The 18517-nt window shown below is 45.8% G+C and overlaps 1 protein-coding gene across 5 annotated transcripts in view; it reads left to right on the plus strand.

Moving 5' to 3' along the window:
- Positions 1-1225: 1225 nt before the first annotated feature.
- Positions 1226-18517, plus strand: part of SYNDIG1 (synapse differentiation inducing 1) — a 212485-nt gene continuing 195193 nt past the window's right edge. Inside the window, exon 1 of one of the 5 annotated variants that reach the window (XM_004475057.4) lies at positions 1226-1685. The gene's annotated coding sequence lies outside the window, so the exon portion shown is untranslated. Of the gene's footprint in view, positions 1686-1739; positions 2295-18517 lie in introns of those variants that run through there. The other 4 variants (XM_004475056.4, XM_071211591.1, XM_004475054.3 and 1 more) reach the window with 4 other exon arrangements.

Consider the following 18517-nt stretch of genomic DNA (forward strand, 5'->3'; position numbering starts at 1 on the left):
AGCAATAGCTGCTCTACCTGGTGATTTACATGAAAGGTGCCCTGGAAAGGGCTCAGGATCTTCAAATTGCTTTGCTAAAAGGTAAAACGGCATTTTCTTCCAATGAAGTTCTGCTAGATGGAAAAATGTAAAATGCCCTTTACAAGTATTTTAGGCTACAATCGTGCTAGCTCTGGGAATCTAGAAGAATCTTCGCCTTAAGATGCGGCATAGAGGGGCATGTGATCAGGTGGATGAAGATATGCTACTCATGTTACTGGTCCCACTGAGGTCTAGTCTACCTAAATGCCTCCTACCTGACCTCTCTGAATTGCAATATCCTCTTTTGACTGCTGAGACCTGGTTAGGACCAAGTTGGGCAAAGGGAACCCAGGGAGAGACCTTTTGTTCCCTGCATCATCTTTTCTAACTCCTGCCTTTTAGAAACTAGTCTAGAGCAGAAGTAACAGCTCCTCAGGGGCAAAATGTTGATTACCACAGCGGTGGTCCTGGCTGTGCATGGAACAGGATGGGTTCCACCATCAGGGCTAGAGCCTGGTTGACAGAGAGGCCGAAGGGTTTTGCTCCCAGTGTTGGAGCAGGGGAGCAGAGAATTTTTTTCTAAATCACTTTTGCGCCTCTTTCCGGTAAATGATTCCGTCTCTATGAAATCCAAACCGAAAACACCACCACCACCACCACCACCCCATCCGCCACAATGTTTGAAAAGAACAATCCTGGGAGGTGGTCCTCCACGGGCTCCCCTATATCCACCGCATTCCCCCGGCACGATTATTTCGTCGTCGTCGTCGTCGTCGTCGTCGTCCCCTCCTGCCTACCCCCCGCCCCCCGCCCCACCCCCGCCACCCCTAGTTTTCTGTCTATTCCAACTGCATATCTAGGGCCAGGGTGCGTGAGTGGTCAATAGGCTGGCTGGGGCGGCGGCAGGTCTCAGAGTCGGAGCATTCCACCTGATTTAGCCTAGATAACTTACCAGGCAAGACCCTACACGGTGGGTCCTTAAGAACCCCCAAACCTAACCTAGGCCTGAGGATGCCTTTAGGACCGGGAGGAGCCATCTCTTCCCGGAACCGGGCGGCAAATTCCTGTCCTTTGAGTCCCTGGGGGTTGTCACTCCCCTCGCCCCCCCTCCCCCACTCCAGCTTCTACGGTCCTCACATTCCCAGACACCAGCCCCCGGCCACCTGCCAGATGCAATCACCCGTGGGGCCCGCCGGCCTGGGACAAGTTGGCGGCGGTCTTCGCGCGGGGCCGTCCCTGCTACTCCTCCTCCTTGCTGCCATCCTCCCCCGGAGTCCGTGGCCATCGCCTCTCGCACGCACATCCCCGGTTGAGCGAGCTGAGAGGCTCGCCCCGGGACATCCATGGTCCAAGCTGAGGGCCGCGCGCCGCGCGCCGAGGGAGTATCCCCTCACCCCTTTCTTTTCCGGGGGCCAGGAGGGCCGGACTCTGCCCGGGCAACTGCCGCTGTCCCGCGCCCAGCGCTCGCGTACGCGCAGGGCAGCCAGGGACGCCGGCCGTGAGCACCAGGGAGCGAGAGGCAGCTGGGTGGGGTGGGTGGGTGCAGAATGGGAACCGAAAAGCCTAGGAGCCAGGGAGCAGAGGCGGGCGGCGCATCGCCCCGCACCCGGCTCGTTCGCTCCGGAGACGCGCGGGCGGCCCAGCCGGGTCACCTTGTCCAGGAGGTAAGTCCCGGGCGCCCCGGCTGCGCGGGCTGGCTGAGGGGCCGGGCGGGGCCGGGGGCGGGGCCCGGGAAGGAACGACGAGAGCAGGCGGGCTGGCGTCCTGGCTCCGCCTTGGAGCGCCTAGACCCCGGCAGCGACACGGGCGTTCGCGGTGAGTCCGGGGGGTCGCCGCGGAGGACTGGGGGGCGCCGGGGCGCCAGGGGAGAAGGGGAAGCAGAAAGAGAGGGGAAGATGCAAGGTTCGGGTGCTGTCAGCCCAGGCTGCAGCGTGGCCCTTCGCCACCCCTGAGCGCCCAGGAGACGCCAAGGGGCTGCTGTACAAAGTCGGTGGGAGCCGGTGAGACCGAGACCTAGGAGAGCAGCGGGACCCGGCTGCCCTGGGCCCGGGGGGCGCGGCGGGGATCGCCTTTGTGTGTTCGAGAGAACCCCCTAAAGCAACCCGAATGGATACCAACAGGAACTGGTGAGCGGGGCGGCCGCGGAGCTGGGCACCGAGGTCCACCTGACAACGAGAAGGGAAGCCGGCTTCGATTTGCCGTGCAGAGAGAAAAGGAAGGCGAGGGGAGAAGCGCGTCCGAGATGGAAAGTCCCAAGCGTTGGCGGGGCCGAGGTGGGGGATCCCGCAGCTCCCTCGCATTCGAGAGTGCAGACGCGCATCCGCGAGCTGCCTGAATCCTGGCTCTCGGCGGCCGCGACAGCCCGCAGACCTGGGAGCCCCGGCCGCTGAACGCGGAGGGGAGCGAGCGTGTGCGCTTTTTGGATTCAAGTTATAGTCTTGCTTTCCCTGGGAGTAATTTCTTATTTTTCGGCTGCGCTTTCCCAGCAGCTAGAAAGTAGAATAGGTCACCGACGGAGTTGGGCACTTTTCTTTGGGAAGGGGGTTTTGGTTGCTGTGCGCTTTCTGCGGGACCTCAATAGAGCGGGTGTCGCAGGCGAGCTTTTGAGAGGCTGCAGAGGGGTCGCTTGGCTTTTCTGAAAGATGAGAGGAAGGGCTCCTCTGGTCGCCCTCATTACCTTGGGGTCTCCTGGCACTCAGGGACTGGGGTGCCTGGGCGTCCAGACTTCAGGTGCGCACAGCCCTCCTGCAGCGTCAGATGCGCTGGCGCCGCGCTCCTGGCCCTGACCGATATTGGCACCTCCACTCACCATGTCCGGGTGTTCAGTGCAGCAGGCGCTGGCCGAGGGCTTGGCTGATTTAGGAGTGGGACATAACCCCGTGTTGGCTTCTCCTATGGGGTTCGAGTCAGGCGGTGGGAATGGGGTGAGCGTGTGTGAGTCTGTACATGCTGGTCCCCTTCCTAATGTTTAGTCAAAGCCGAAGGAAGAGGGTGCTGCGGAGATCTGTAACCCTAGGGGCTGAGCGGCCTCCTAACAAACCGGGAACAAGCCAACTTTTCCTTGCTAAATGCGGTTGCTAGTGGCCCCAGCGTGCCTGATGGGATGTGGTTTTCAAACTGGGGTCCTCACAGTAGGGAGAGAGAAGGAGCCACTGAGATGACCCGGCAGTAGTCCGATGCTGGTTCTGGCAAGGACAGGGAGGCGCTGAAGCCGAATTTTCAGGTGCATTACATGTTGCATGGCCGGAGGTTATAAGGATTTGCGGGTTTGGAGATCCAGACACAAGTATGAAGACTGTGGGGTGCCCGAGGGAGCACCCCCCCAACTGTCACCCTCTCTCCCTGCCTCTCTTCATAGCCCCTTTTCAAGGAGCAAATGGTTCACAGCTGCTGTGGTGCCCTCTCCTACCCCTACACCCAGCTATTGCATGAAAAACCAGTTGTCACCAAGAGGACCCTGAAAAATAAAGAGGGAAATGAGGAAATGTAGTTTTTAACTTTTTTAATAGAAAATTTAAATGGCACACAAAAGTAGAGAGAATAGTACAAGGAACCTCATGCACTCCTTACCCAGCGACCAGTCATTAAAATTGCCCCTTCCTTCTTGTTTCCCCCATCTCCTCTCAGATGTGGGTGCCATACTTGAAGATTTAAAAATCCACTCCAAGTACCATTTCACAGCAAAACACATCCCCATGGATCTCCAGTGAAATGATGTTTCATTTTCTTTCTGCTTAAGCATCATCAGACATGACTGTGTTTAATGATTCTTTTAGAATGTAAGAAGAAAGAGAAAACCAGATCCTGAGAAAAGATACATTTTAAATAACTTTATTTTATTTATGCCAATAGATGTAGAAAGATAAACAATGTTTCAGATAAACCACAATGGGCAAAAGAACTTTTTTTCTAATTCAAACTTGGAAACTCAATTCATACATCAGAAGCAATTCATTTCTTCCTCATCTAGCAGTGACATAAATTAAAAATGCTGTACTGGATTTGACTCATCTTTCCTATTAACTTTAACTCATATTTGCCAGGGAGTTATTGCTATTACAAGAGAATAAAATTATCTAGTCTTATGTAAGTTTTCTATCTGAGGCACTAGTTGGTGCCATTGATGTTCACAAAGTGCACTGAAAACTACATGTATTCATTAGAAAATGTTTGGTCATCATAACAGCCATACACCCTTGACTGAGAAATCACAGTGTGATGTGTATTGACTGGAAAGGAATCACATTGAGAAGGTTAGAGTTAGTGGGAGTTGAGTCCCCCCTCCCTGCAGCACCCCTCCTACGGTGCACACCTCTGCACCTTACTTATATAAAAGCTGTTCCTAAAAATGGTCAATGAACACCTTTATAAGGCATGCTATTTAAAGTTCTCCTTAGTTAACCTTTTGTCCTGTGAATAACGGTCCTAGAGGGAGACGGTTTTCTAAGTCCCCCACAATTGTCTTTTCATGGCATCATCATGGCCTGTGCCCCTCACTTCAGTCTGAAAGTGTCGCCTGGACACTGGACAGCACAAATGGAATGCAATGCTGTGCTCCGTAGTTCGGACAGACTTCAGGTTGGTGACAAATGAATGAGTGGGTAAAAGTAGCAGGAAGTGAAGTATGGGGAGTTGTTCATCAGCATTGGGAAAGCAGTGGGGGTAAAGGTGTACTAAAAGAGCATATTCTTTCCCTGGAAAGTCCCATAAGGCCATTCTGTGGAGTTGAGCTGATAGGAGATGATGTTGGAGCCATAGGCTTTGACCCAGAATCAGCACACTCTAGCTGATAGGCCAAAAGGTCAAAAAAGCACAAATATTCAAAACATCGTAATAGGCTGACAGAGTCTCTACCCATGTCACTGGGGTTGGAATAATGGAGCCAGCACTGGTTTGTTTTAATGAATGTGATTTTTCAACATTATTCGTGTAGGATACTTACACATTTCAAATTATTCCAGAGAGTTCATAAACAGGAGTTGTAAAGACAGGCTGCAGTAACTCTCCCTGACTCTGGGCTACAATTTAGTGCCCTAGTAATTGTTTTATTTACATCCAGGCAGTGTACTGCATTTTAGCTGGTAGCAAGGGAGAGGGGGCAGTCCATTTGTACTTTTGTGGACTCTGACTTCAGCCACCTAGCCAGCTGCCCTCTCCCCACTCTACTTTTTACAGTGGATGTGGAAAGTCTTAGGTTTCACTCTCTGGGCTCTGCTGCTCATAAGTTGATTGGTCTTAGACAAGTAACTTAACTTTTATAAGACTCCATTTCTCCTCCTCCACCTTCTTTCTAGGATTTCAAAAACAAAGTGCTTATGGTTATTATGAGTTTTTAAATGGAGAAGACTCCAGATTGAGAGCAATTTGGTTTCCTAACTACCTGTCTCTTTAAGTGAAGTTTGTGTTCACTTGGTTTTTGCTTGCACCTGCATCCTGCAACATCTTGTTGGCAAGAATGGGATTGACAGTGTATGTACACATTCACAGGGGGCATACAGTCTCACACACACAGATGCATCTGAGTTGTATAAATACTCATGCCAGGTAAGAATGTAGAGTAAAGGAAAGGGAAGGGATATGAGGAAATATCTTATGAAATATATCTTTAATACGGCCAAGTTTAGATTCATATCACATTACAAAAGTTATATGATGAATGTTCTCTATGATAAAAGATTTTTTTAAAAAATTACCCACAAACCAGAAACCACAATGATTTGATTTACTAACTTTGTATAGATCATAAAGTTGACAAGACCTTATGCTGTAAAATGTCGTCTGGTAAATAATCTGTTAATTTTCCAAAAATACAGTAAGGTGAAATACATAAGATATTAAAGAATGGCAAAAACAAATAAGCATTGCAACCAAAGTAACTATCAGAACCAAGAGTATCATAATCAGGAAACAATGAATACATACCCAAAATAATAAAAGCTGCTTCTGAAAGCATGTTGCAGTCAACCCTGGGAACAACATTGCAAATTTACTTGCATAAAAGAGTTTATCTAGGAGTTCAATTAATATTTTTCCAGAAAGAAGGGGTTTTGCTCTGGGTTCTAATTAATGTTGTATTAGTCAGGGTTCTCCAAAGAAACAGAACCAATAGTATTTCATATGTATATGTATATACATTTGTATATTTCAGAGATTTATTATAAGGAATTAGCTCACATGACCATAGAGGCTGGCAAGTCTGAAATCTATAGGACAGGCCGCAAGGTGGAAACTGCAGTAAAGGTGATGCTAAACTACTTGCCTAAATTCCCCAGTGGAAGCTGGTTGGCTGGCAATTCCAGCAAGAGTCAGTACTGAAATTGAGGCAGAAATTCTACTTCTGACTCTGGAATCTTCAGTTCTGGCTTTGAGACCCCCAACTGACTGGATGAGAGAACTTCCCACACTGTTGAGGGCAGTCTCCTTTGTTAATTGTAGATGCAATCAGTTGATTATAGTTTTAAGTCCCATCTATGAAATAATTTCTCAGTTAACAAGCTGGTCACTGCTTGACCAGACAACTGGGAACTATAATCTACTCAAGGTGACACATTAAATTAACCATTACAAGTGTTCAATGTGAGAACATTTTCTTTTGAGCTTTTTGTTACTAATTTTTCCTTGTCATTTTGAAATCTTAGGTCTTGCTAATGCTACAGTGGTATTGTTTAGGGATGTGACAGCAGGGGAAAAAAGAATTGTATGTATTTATTGAGTATAAACTGGGCCTTTTAAAAAGGAATCACTTAGTTTAAATATGTATTTTGAAAAATTATTGTGTTAGACAGTGCTGTTGTAATATATCATTTCATCTTATTTAGTGTAACAACATTCATATTTGCTTGTATCTCTTTCTTCCTTACTCTTTTTCTCTGTTGAGAACTTCAGTGTCTAAAGCTAAACCAAAATGCAAATGTTTCAGATACTCAGAACCACAAAAGTTGTATCACATTGCCTTAAGTTTAAGCTAAAAATATCTCTGAAATTGAGATGCAAGTGCCTCAAACACATTTGCAACCCCTTTCCCAAGAAAGCAAAAACAAACAAAAATATTGCATAAACTTACTTTTCTGCCATGTACATAACATGCAGTTTTTAACTTATTCTTATGATCTTGGTCCTCACACCAAGGACAATGATTTGATCTCATTAATGAGATTAAATATTAGAGAACAGAGTTGGGAAACCTTGTAGCAAAGGTAAGAAAAGGGCTCAGGTTTTCTTGTTAAGAGTGGACCCTCAGGACACCAAATTCATCCTACCAAAGATAGCCACTGTTATTTAATTGCAATGTCTGAAAATGCCTTTAAATAAAGTATGTATGTTTCTATAGACAATCTTAATATTGGTTTCCTTTATAAGAGATGCTGTCCTTGTCAGTTGAGTTCTCCATGGGATAATGGTACCAGGCCCTATGGGGTGGTCAGGAGAGTTATGATATAAACAATGTAAAACAGATAAACAATACACACTATATCTGAGGCATCATTTAAGCACAGGGTCTTGAGTGGGCCAGCCTTCAGACACTCATAGATTCACTGTGAGAGCTATTCATCTGCTTCATGTCTTCCACAGAATCACCTATCCTGAGACCTTAGTTGAGGCAATTCACCACTCCTAAGGCAGCCTTGAAATGCTTATGTCTCTTGAATGCATTTGACTGTCTCTTCACTTTTCTCTCCTGAGTCCTTTCCTTACCAAAGCAGTTCCCTAACAAAGAACCATAAGTTGATTAATTAATATGCATACCACTTGTGGTAGCTAGAAAAACATCTTCTTAATCTCAGTCCATTCCTGTGGGTGTGACCTCATTGTGAATAGGACATTTTGATGAGGTTACTTCAGTTAAAATGTGGCCCAGCTAATCAGTTTGGTCTTAAGCCTTTTACTGGAGGCTTTCTAGAGAAAGCCACAGAGAGAGAAGCCACAGTGAGCAGCCAGAAGCTGAAAGTCGATGAAATCAAGAAGAGAAAGGAGAAGATGTTACCACGTGCATTGCTGTGGGATGAAATAGCCCAAGTACTCCAAAGACTGTGGCCAGTGAGAAGATACCAACCATGGGAGGAAGCAAGTCTTTTTCCCTCTGAAACATGAGCCAACAAATTCCTGTGGTTAAGCCAGCCCATTGTATGATACTTGATTTAGCAGCCAGCAAAGGAAAACGCTACAGTTTTTCTTTTGCATACTAAACTCATCATTACAGTACACTTATATCAGCACTCTGGCACAGTATAGTCTTCTGAATTGCCTTACAAAGATCAAATTTTTGTTCAAAGCTCATTTTAAATGAAGAGAAATGATACATTTCTAAGTTCATTCTCTGCCTTTTATTCTCATCTTGAATTTTTTTGTCAAGCTGTGGATATAAGGACCATGCTATTATACATGGGGTATTCTTAGTTTGTACAGAATTAAATCTTCTGGGCTCTTCTTGTAATCCTTTCCTAACTGCCTCTGAACTCTGCAACCTGCAACCTACCTGCTCTGCTCAAGTGACTCAGGAAAAGGATGGAGGGCTATCTATCCAACTGTGACTCTGTCCTTCTGACATTCCCTGTGGCCCCACTTGCTGGAGTATTCTTGGATAATATTCATTTCATGGTGACAAATCAGAATGTTCCTGGTGTAGGTGTATTAGCTGTGAACAGGAGCCCTGAACATATTTTGGGACATCATCAGTCTATTCTAGAACCAGAGAGAAAAAAAAAACGTATTTGCCATCTCAAAATGTACAGAATAATGCAGTTTCCTAGACCTTGAGTTGCCGAGTTCCCAACTACCTTTCCAGGAAAAGCACATACTCCAGACTCTTGGGTAACTGAATTTATTTATGACTCTAAGTCTGGTCTCCACTTCACTTGTCACGAATGACAAGTCACAAGGCACCAAGCAGCACCCAGCCAAACTCAGTGGATGGCCCCAGTGCAGACTCCAAGTCTGGTCTCCACTTCACTTGTCACAAATGACAAGTCACAAGGCACCAAGCAGCACCCAGCCAAACTCAGTGGGTGGTCCCAGTGCAGCCCATGACCTGGCCGATGCATCCTTGATCCATTAGTGTCTAACCAGCCCCAAGCTCAGATATCCTTTTCTTGGCTAGGACCATTTTCAAATGTTAAAGCTGTTCTTGGCACCAAGACTGCATTTTAGAATGATGGAGCTTTGGAATGCCCACCCACAACCCCCTTCTTTGTCTTTTTGCTTCCTCTACCTAACTCTGATGCTCCTCTGTAAGCAGAGACTACACCATCAACCACCCATGGTGCCTTCTATTCATGGGGATTCTATCCACACTCTGAGTCTACACAACCCATCTCCAGCTGCCCCTACCCACAGACTTTTAAGGGGTACTGAGGACTGCCACAGTCAAATTCATCGGCAATGCGAGAGAGGGGCTTTTCATTGACCCTTTGACAAAGGGTGGAGTGGTCAAACTGGAACACACTGGACTTGCCTGCCTCCCCTTCATCTTGTCCACAAGTATTTCCATGTCTCTCTGTACCTGCAGAGGTTTCTGGTGAACTTTGGATAGTAAATTGCCTAGTCTAATTCAGAATAGCAAGTTCTAATCCATTTTAAGACCTCTGGCTCCCACAACTGGAAACATTTTGCCTGGGTGGGAGGAATCAGAGTTGCTCTTTCATTACTTCTTCTCTCCTGCCTCCTCCCGCATTGGGACAGGGGATGGCAAGGAGGAAAGGAATAACAAGCCACTCCTTGCCTAATGCTGAGATCTCCTATACACTGCCAGTGCCTTCAGGGTATGTGGAGGTACCTCTCAGGTGCAGATTCTTCCAGAGGCCAGCAGAGACATGCTACCCACTGTTCTTGGTTTGACTCCAGCCTGGGACACTGCCTTCTTGCTTCTCAACTTCCTTTGCAGTATGAATTTAGGATTAAGTCTCTTGGGCTCCCCTCTCAGTCCTTGAATAGGAAGCTGTGCAACCTCTGTGAGAGCCTAGTCCTCCAGCCCCTTGGGAGGAGTATCCATAACCTGGGAGAGGGATGGCAACACCTGCACAGGGCCTCTGGGAGCAACCATGTGGAGGAGGTAATGTGTCAGAGGGGAGGGAGGAGTCGGCATGGCTTTAGGTGTCTAAATGAGGGCTGTGGATGAAGATGCTGTGGTCAAAGGCTGTGAGTCCTGCATAGTCTACCTCCCCCTCCCTGCTCCTCAGCTTCAGTCTGGCTGGGTTGTGCTAGGTGCTGGGGCAGAGAGACAAGCCGATGCTGCTGAAAGGGCTCTGAAGCATCCCTTCAGTGGAGGGGGGTTGGGTGTGGGAGCAGTACAGGATGGGATGCAGGAGGAGGTATAGGAAGGGAGAGGGGCAGGATGGGGGTAAAGGAGGGGGGGAGTGCAGGGGAAGGATTCAGTAAGGGGGTGGGGAGACAGAAAGGGGCACAAGAGTTGGTATAGGAGGGGTTCCTGGAGAGGAGAGTGTGGGCTGAGGATGATTAGGAGGAACAGACCTTGCCTCCCTCATGCTTTCTTACCTCTGTAATATCCCAGACACCCGTGATCTCTTGCCTGTCTGAACCTAAGATGCAGACTTGGTCTTCTTTCTTCCCTGACCTTTGGAATTTGGTGTCCTAGCTGCACGTAGAAGTCACTCCATGAGTGATGGACCTCGACTTCCCATCTTTTCTCACCTGGAAGTGTAATATGCACAAGAACCTGGTACTCCACTGATTGTAAAGAGCTGATCCACTCTTCTGGTTTCTGGATCAAATTGAAGTGAGTTAATGAATTTGAAGAAGTCAGCAGAGCCCATCTGTGAGGGGTCAGATAAAGCTTTCAGCGCCTTTTTGGAGATTGCCACAAGGGTTACTCGGGAAAGCAAGCAGAAACTTTGATGGTTTGTGCCTTGTTGCAATATAGGCTCTTTCTCTTCCAGGCAAGAAAGACAGCACAAAGGAGGGACAGGGAAAAGGAAGGGGAGGGGTGCAGATTTGAACATGTGTAGGATTACATCTGAGTCTCCCAACAAACTTTCCTTTGCCCGAGGAAGAGCACATGTGAGCCCAGATCACTACAGTTTGATTTTTGCCTCTGAAGTTCATGTTTTCCCTCTTCCCATGCTCAGCTTTCTTTGTGTCTTCTACAGGAGTTGAACAACCTAGCAGTTGCAAACCATATATATTGCAGTAAATCCCAAGTAGGACAGTGTGTAATTAGGTGACTCTGCCTGTGCTCTTAGGGTGACTTCCTTCCTAGGTGGAGAGTTACCGCAGCACATGCTCTAGCAAGACACCTGGGGTGTAGTCAAGAATAAGAAGGTGGCTCCTGGGATGACGAGGAGAACAAAAACATCCTACAGAACACATAGTCAGAGCCACACTGTGTATTTCCTATAAATACATAGGCCCCAGACATTTATAAAGAACATAAAAATAAATCCAAAAGAGACAGCAGGTCAAACAGCCATCACAGCACTCGTATCTCTTCCTGAAATATGAGTTCAGAACTTTATATATTTCAGAAATATTTTTATTTGAATAAGGGAAGTTGTAGATTTACAGAAAAATCATGCAGAAAATACAGATTCCCTCTATTTCATCCCCTCATTATTGACACCTTGTATGTATCTTTGTTACAATTGATTAAAGAATATTATAATAATCTTACTATTAACAATAGTCCATAGTTTACTTAAGGTTCACTGTTTCTTTTGTACAATGCTAACTTTTTAAAAATTTTTTTACTTTAGTAACATATATGCAACCTAAAATTCCTACTTTTAATCACATTCACACATATAGTTCAGTGTTGTTGATTAAGTCTACAATGTTGTACCACCATCACCATCATTGATTGCACAGACTCTGACCACTGCTTCAGTTTCTACTGAAGATTAAGTCAGTGCTTGCTTGGAGAGTAAACCAAGGATGAAGTTGGTTGTTTCTCAAGGGCCCAAGTCAGAGAGTCTCCTTCTCCTTCCGAGCCTGGCCTAGCCCCGCAGAGCAGTGTGAGAGGTATCTCTCCAAAAGCCCCTCACCCTCATCCTTTCCAACTTTGATTTCTCTAGCCAGCCCTTCTCTGTGAGTCTGTGGGGAATATAGATGGAACCCGTGGCCCACGGCTTTCCATACCCCTCCTACACTTGCCAAAGCAACCACTATATAGCCTCACTTTTGTTGTGATTTATATGCTCCCAGCTCCCTGATTTACTTTTCTATCCCCATACTCTGCTCGAGTCTCTGCCTTGTCCATCACAGGCTTCCTGATCATCCCATTGGGTGTGCCCAGGCCCCTTCCTCTGACAATGACACACAGCAATCACAAAGTCCACACCAAAATAGAGCTCACCTCCTGTGCTCTTGTCTTTATCCTCCTGCTCTTTTCCTTCTAAATATTTCCCATCTTATTATTTTGACTTTTCCACCATAAGCCCCATACAGATATTCACCTCTTTCCAGTCTACATGAGCAACTTCCTGCCCTGGGCTCACTTCCAGCCTTCCAGACTGGGAAGATCTGTCCTGGGAGTCCTCCTCTCCAAAGCCTCCATTGGCCATGTCCAGTCAGATAGTCGGGTTAGTTGGGGAGGATATGAGGCCAACCATGACGCATACCCTGTCCAGCCTTTAGCCTCATCATCAGCTATCTCTGTTCTTGGAACACCATGGCTTCCCTTACCCCCCATATACATACACACACACACGCACACACTCATGCACATATGCACATGCACACTATGCCTGTGCACACATGGCACATATGCATACACACAGTCGTGTACAGATGCCTGCACACATCCACATGCACACACATAATCACATGCATGTACATGTGTGTATACACAAACATACACATATGTGCAGACACACAAAAAAAAGCATACTGCACAGGGGCCTGTATGCCTGTACACAGTATGTGCACACACGTGTGTGCTTTCACACCTCTCTCTGTCTTTGGTCAGCTGCCTGTTGTAAAAGACTCTGCTTCAAGTCTCAGAGTAGGCATCAGCTCCTTTAGACAGCTCTCCCTCAAAGCCGAGCCTCTGGGCATTCTTGGTGCCTAAATACATACCTCTAGCATTGCTGCAGCATTCCTAGAAAAACAACCAAAATATAAAATATCTAGAAATAAGGTGGCAAAAAGAATGTAGTGCCTGTAAAAAGTAAAATATAAAATTTTACTATAGAGATGAGGGAACATTTGCATTAAATGGAAAGCAATACCATGTTTCTGGGTAGGAATACTTGACTGTAACAAGATGTCATTATACCCCCTCTACCTCAGCTAATGCATAGATTTAATGCTTTTTCAATCAGAATTGCAATGATATGCTGCCCTTTGAATCTGGCAGAATTATACAAAAGTTCATGAAAGAATTATCAGTTTACCATGCTAAAATTATTTGAAAATAAGGAGTAATGAAAGATGATTTACCCTAGTGGATAATAAAACCAATTGTTAAAGCAACAGTAGTTAAAACTGTAAGGTTCTAATTCCTGGCAAATAATTGACAGGCAATTTTGGTCATTGACTATTGCATAATGAATTGTCCCTCCACCCAACTTGGTGCTTATGGCCTATGAGCCAGGAACTCAAACAAAGCACAAGTGGGGATGGCTTGTCTCTGTGCCACAACGTCTGGAACTTCAGCTGGAAAGATTCAAATGGCAGAAGGTGACTTGACAGCAGAGACTGGAATCAGCTGGAAGCTTATTCATTCCATGTCAGGCTCCCTTGAAGACTTACCCCTGCTGGGACTGACAGCCAAAGGCCTGCACAAGGCCTCTCCTGGGGCTTACTCACAGCATGCAGACCTCAGGGTAGCCAGACTTCCTCATGCGAGCGTGAACAAGCAGAAGGTGCACTTTTCCTCTGATCTGGCCTCAGGAGCCACCCAGCATCATTTCCACCATATTCTTTTGGCCATAAGTGAGAATGTTCATAAGCCCAGATTCAAGGAGAAGAGAAATGGACCCCACCTCTCAAGGGAGGCCTGTCAAAGGATGTGCAACCACATTTAATCTGTCACATGGACAATGGATAAACCAAAGAGAGCTATGAGATAGACTCTAATCTCAAGAACTTAATGTGTAGTAAAGGCAACACCATAACCAGTGGACAAGTGCCGGGACAGTCAACAAATATTGTTTAGAAAGTCGGCTGTTTAAGTCTAAAATCAAATGACATCTCTATACATCATAAAAATTTCTGAATGAATATACATACGTATAGTAAGACATCAATAAACAAAGAGACTGCAGTTGAATACCTTAGTATTTTCAAATGAGAAAAATGCTGATAAAGTTTGACTCAATATGTAATACACAGTCTGCATAACAGTGTAAACAAAAGTAAAAAGCATATAATAAGTTTGAAATAAGCATTTGCAACAAATGTAACAAAATGCTTTATAACCCTTACAGAACAGATGATAAGAAAACAGAAATAACACAATGGAAATGGAGTTTATGCTGGGGAGAAAAAGTTGAGAAGAAATGGAAGTCACTAATAAGTATATAGAAAAATATTTATCTTCACATGTAATCATGAACATACAAACTAAAGTTAGGGGAGAAATTTTCTTCTCCCAATCTAGTCGCTAGATTTAAAAGTCCTTGGTGCTGTGATGGGTGAAGGTCATGGGGTAGACATCTGCCCTGCTGCTCTCATGGTGAAGGTGGACAAGGGTGAAAGGGACTGAAATCCAATTTGTGTTACTTACTCAAACTATGACTACCATGACAAGACTGTGTTTGCGAAGGCAAAAGGAAAGAGCTGTCAGTGGCTCACTGCTGACTCCAGAATTGAGACTGAGGCATGTGGGAAGTATGGCAGGCAGGTGGGCACAAGAGATGGGCTAGGCTTTGTCCTGAGGCTGGGGTAGAGTGCAGTGCTTATCAGGCTCGAATGTGCTTATGAATCTCCTGGACCTCCTGTTGAAGTGTGGGTTCTTGATTCAGTAGATCAGGGTGGGCCTGAGATCTTGCATTTCTAACGAGCTCCTCCCTGAGTCTAGCAGATCATGCACTACGCTTTGAATAGGCCATGGCCATTCAGATTGGTTCTCAAATTTTCCTGTACATTAGACTCACCAGGGGATACTTAAAAATGTTTTTGGACACAAATATTATAAATTATAAAAACCGAGTTGGGTCAATAATGCTAAAGAAGCTGCTGAATTAGCTTTGCTTACTGAAATATCTGTGGAAGCAGCACATCTCACACTCAAAGGCACATGCAGAACACCTGGGGATTTGCAAAAATGCTGATTTTGGCTTAGTAGGTCTGGGGTAGGGCCTGAGAGTCTGCATTTCTAGCAAATGCCTGGTGACAATGTTGTTGGCTATGGTCCATGCTCTGAGCAACCAGGCAGGAAAGGGTCAGTTGGTGGTGGACAGCAGGTGGAGGTCCTTTTGGAGTGTGTGGTGAGGGGTGCACTCAAGAGGGTACCTGGTCTGATCCAAATGAGGGTAAAAGTTGTTTCAGTGGGAGACACTATCCATGAGGTGCCAGCAGACATTTTTGTAAGTTTTATGTGCCCGATGCAAACTTGCATAACTGGGATTTGGGGGTCAAGAAAGATAATATGCTTCAACTTTGTCTTGCCTAGCAACATCATAAAAACAAATTCTTAGTGTCCCTTTTATTTACACACATGAAGGTGGAAAAGAAACACTAGGCTTGGAAACCATTGGGGTTAAGCTTTGCTAGGAGGCTAGTTGGATCCCAGACTTGCCAAATGGGCCCAGGTTCAAACGGCCGTCCTGCCTCTTAAATCAGCTCCATGGCCCTGCCAAGTTATTTTAGCATCTCTGCTCGTTTCTCCACTTTGAAATTGGAGATTTCACAAACAATGTGAGAAAGTTTTTTGCAAAGGATCTTACACACCTTTTGGCATGTAGTGGGGCTGTTAAAATGAATATATATCTACATGTAAAAATATGCACACATATGCACACACGTATATGTATTCACGTGTGTGTATATATGTCTACACACATACACATATGCTAACCCCTCTGCCTCTTTCCTTTCCTTCCATAATAATTTGCCCCTTATGAGGTGAGGTAGATGGTTTACAAAGGTAGGGTGCAACAATTCTGATTATCTCCCTGCATACCACCCTTTGCACTGAGATTTCCTCACTTGCATCAAGAAGTGGCGTGTGTTTCTGCTCCCTTGAATCTGGGCTGTCCCTATTACTGGCTGGCCAAATGAATTGCAAAAAATGATCTGCCAATTCTGAACCAAGATTTCTAGAGACCTTGCATGCTTCCATTCTCAGGCACCTCATAGAGGAACCCCCACCAACTTGCTGGAAACACATGGTCCAGCCAACAGCTGTCACTAACTGTGAGACATGAGTGAAGAAGTTGAATGCCATTCAATCTCCCTCAAGCCACAGGTGACTGCAGCTTCCTGAGTGACCTTGGGAGAGACCAGCAAAAAAGAAAAACAGTTCAAAATGAAGTTAAAAGGGGAAATTTTGGGTTGTATGTATGTTACTAGAATAAAAATTAAAACAAAAACCCACATACTAGTGTACAACACATACAGTGAACCCTATTTTAAACCAATTATAAAAATGTTTTTTCATCAGTGGTAACAAATGTACCACACTCCATGCAATGTATTAATAATAAGGTGGTGTATGGGGACTCTGCATTCATGCATGATTTTTCTGTAAACTTAACAACGTATTGAATAAAATAAATACATAAATAAAATAAAATAAAATGAAAAACAGCCCAGCTCAGGCCAAGCTGCTAACCCAGAAAATTGTGAGCAAATGAAATTGCTGCTGTCTTAATCCGCTGACTCTGGGGTGGTTTGTTACATGGTGAGAGATAACTGACACACGTGGCTAGGAAAAAGTGGACTGGAAATATCTCTGCATAGCAGTTTTTTTACCTTCAATTCAACACTACAGTCCTTGAGCAAATGTCAGGTGGCAATTCAGCAGGTCATTTATTGCTCTTGCAAGAGGAAATCTGGAAAGTAATTGTGCCAGTGATCCTTGATCCCCTGTTGGAGACAAGGCGCCATGCTGGGGGCTGCATTCATGCTGAACCAGACACAAGAGCCAGAAAGATATCTCTCATTTGTGCATACATACAAAGTGCTAAACAGTGCCTTGTAGAGTGATCTCCCCCTCCCATCAGGGCTGGCATTTATTTGTAATGTAGTCATAGTACTTGGAGCCTGGCAGTGCGCTGAGAACAAAGGTGGACCAGCTGGCCAAGCCCTAGAGAGGGATGGAGATGACTCACTCCCCCCGGGCCCTGCTCCAGATTTCAGACTGCCCCCAGGAACCCCAGAGATGAGTGGAAGAAGGGGAGGCGTCTTCTCTGAGGTGTGTGGATGTGGGCACTGGAGGAGTCCCCTTGTGAGTCACAGTCCTTCCCGCCAAGGAAAAGCGAGTTCTCGGTTTAGCTTTGGCTGAAAATGCTGTATTCCTCAGCAGGCCCCAGGGTGTCTTACCAGTGAGCTAGGTGGGACCAAGGTGTTAGTGTTTTGCAGAACAGAAGTTAAGTGTGAAAGACTTCCCACCAGAATGTTCGGCTGGAACACCCCTCCTGGATCTGTTGATGCTCTGAACCCCAGTTCTGGCATCAGGGAGTTACTGGTTTTGCAGAAGAGAGGGTCAGTGTCAGGCATCGCTCCACCAGTGTAAAGCTTAGGCTTGACCCCTATTAAATGTAAAAACAGGCAACACCTTTCTCCTTGTTCATCATCACTTCCCTGCTGTGTATCGGCCTCTCCATCAATCTTGGGAAATCTAACCTGCCTGTGGGGGCTGAAGTCCTGCTGGGTCCTGACCTAGGACTGGACATCCAGCTCCTTTTAGAGTGCACTATTATTATCACATTATTATTGTAGAAAGAGGGAGCTCACCTCCCCTTTTCCAGGCCTCGACATACATACACACAAGCACATGCATATCTGCGCACACACACACAGACACACATAAGAATGAAGACACACTCATACAGACACTTCCACTCACGCATGCAGGCCACACACACAGACACACATAGGCACATCTACTCCCACTCAGACACACACACATTCCCACACAGAGAGACACACAGGCACATCCATTAACACACATAGACACACGCCCTTACATACTCTCACACAGGTTCACACAGTGGCACATGCATTCACACACAAATACACATGCACATAAAGATACACACAGGGTCATATATATTTACACACAGAGACACACAACACATGGTCCATGCATTCACACAAACACTTGCACATAGACATGCTCACATAGGCATATAAATTCATAGCCACAGATGCTTACCCCAGCATGCACATACATGCACACACAGATGCACACGCACAGACACACAGGCATACTTATATATACAGAGACACACACACTTACAAATACACTCATAGACACTCATGCACAGGTTATGTTCACACACAGATATATTCACACACAGACCAAACACACCTGCACACAGACACATGGGTACATACATTCACACACATAGACACAGACACACACATCCCCTGCACCACA

This window comes from Dasypus novemcinctus, chromosome 24 (assembly GCF_030445035.2).
Source record: "Dasypus novemcinctus isolate mDasNov1 chromosome 24, mDasNov1.1.hap2, whole genome shotgun sequence".
Lineage (NCBI taxonomy): Eukaryota > Metazoa > Chordata > Mammalia > Cingulata > Dasypodidae > Dasypus > Dasypus novemcinctus.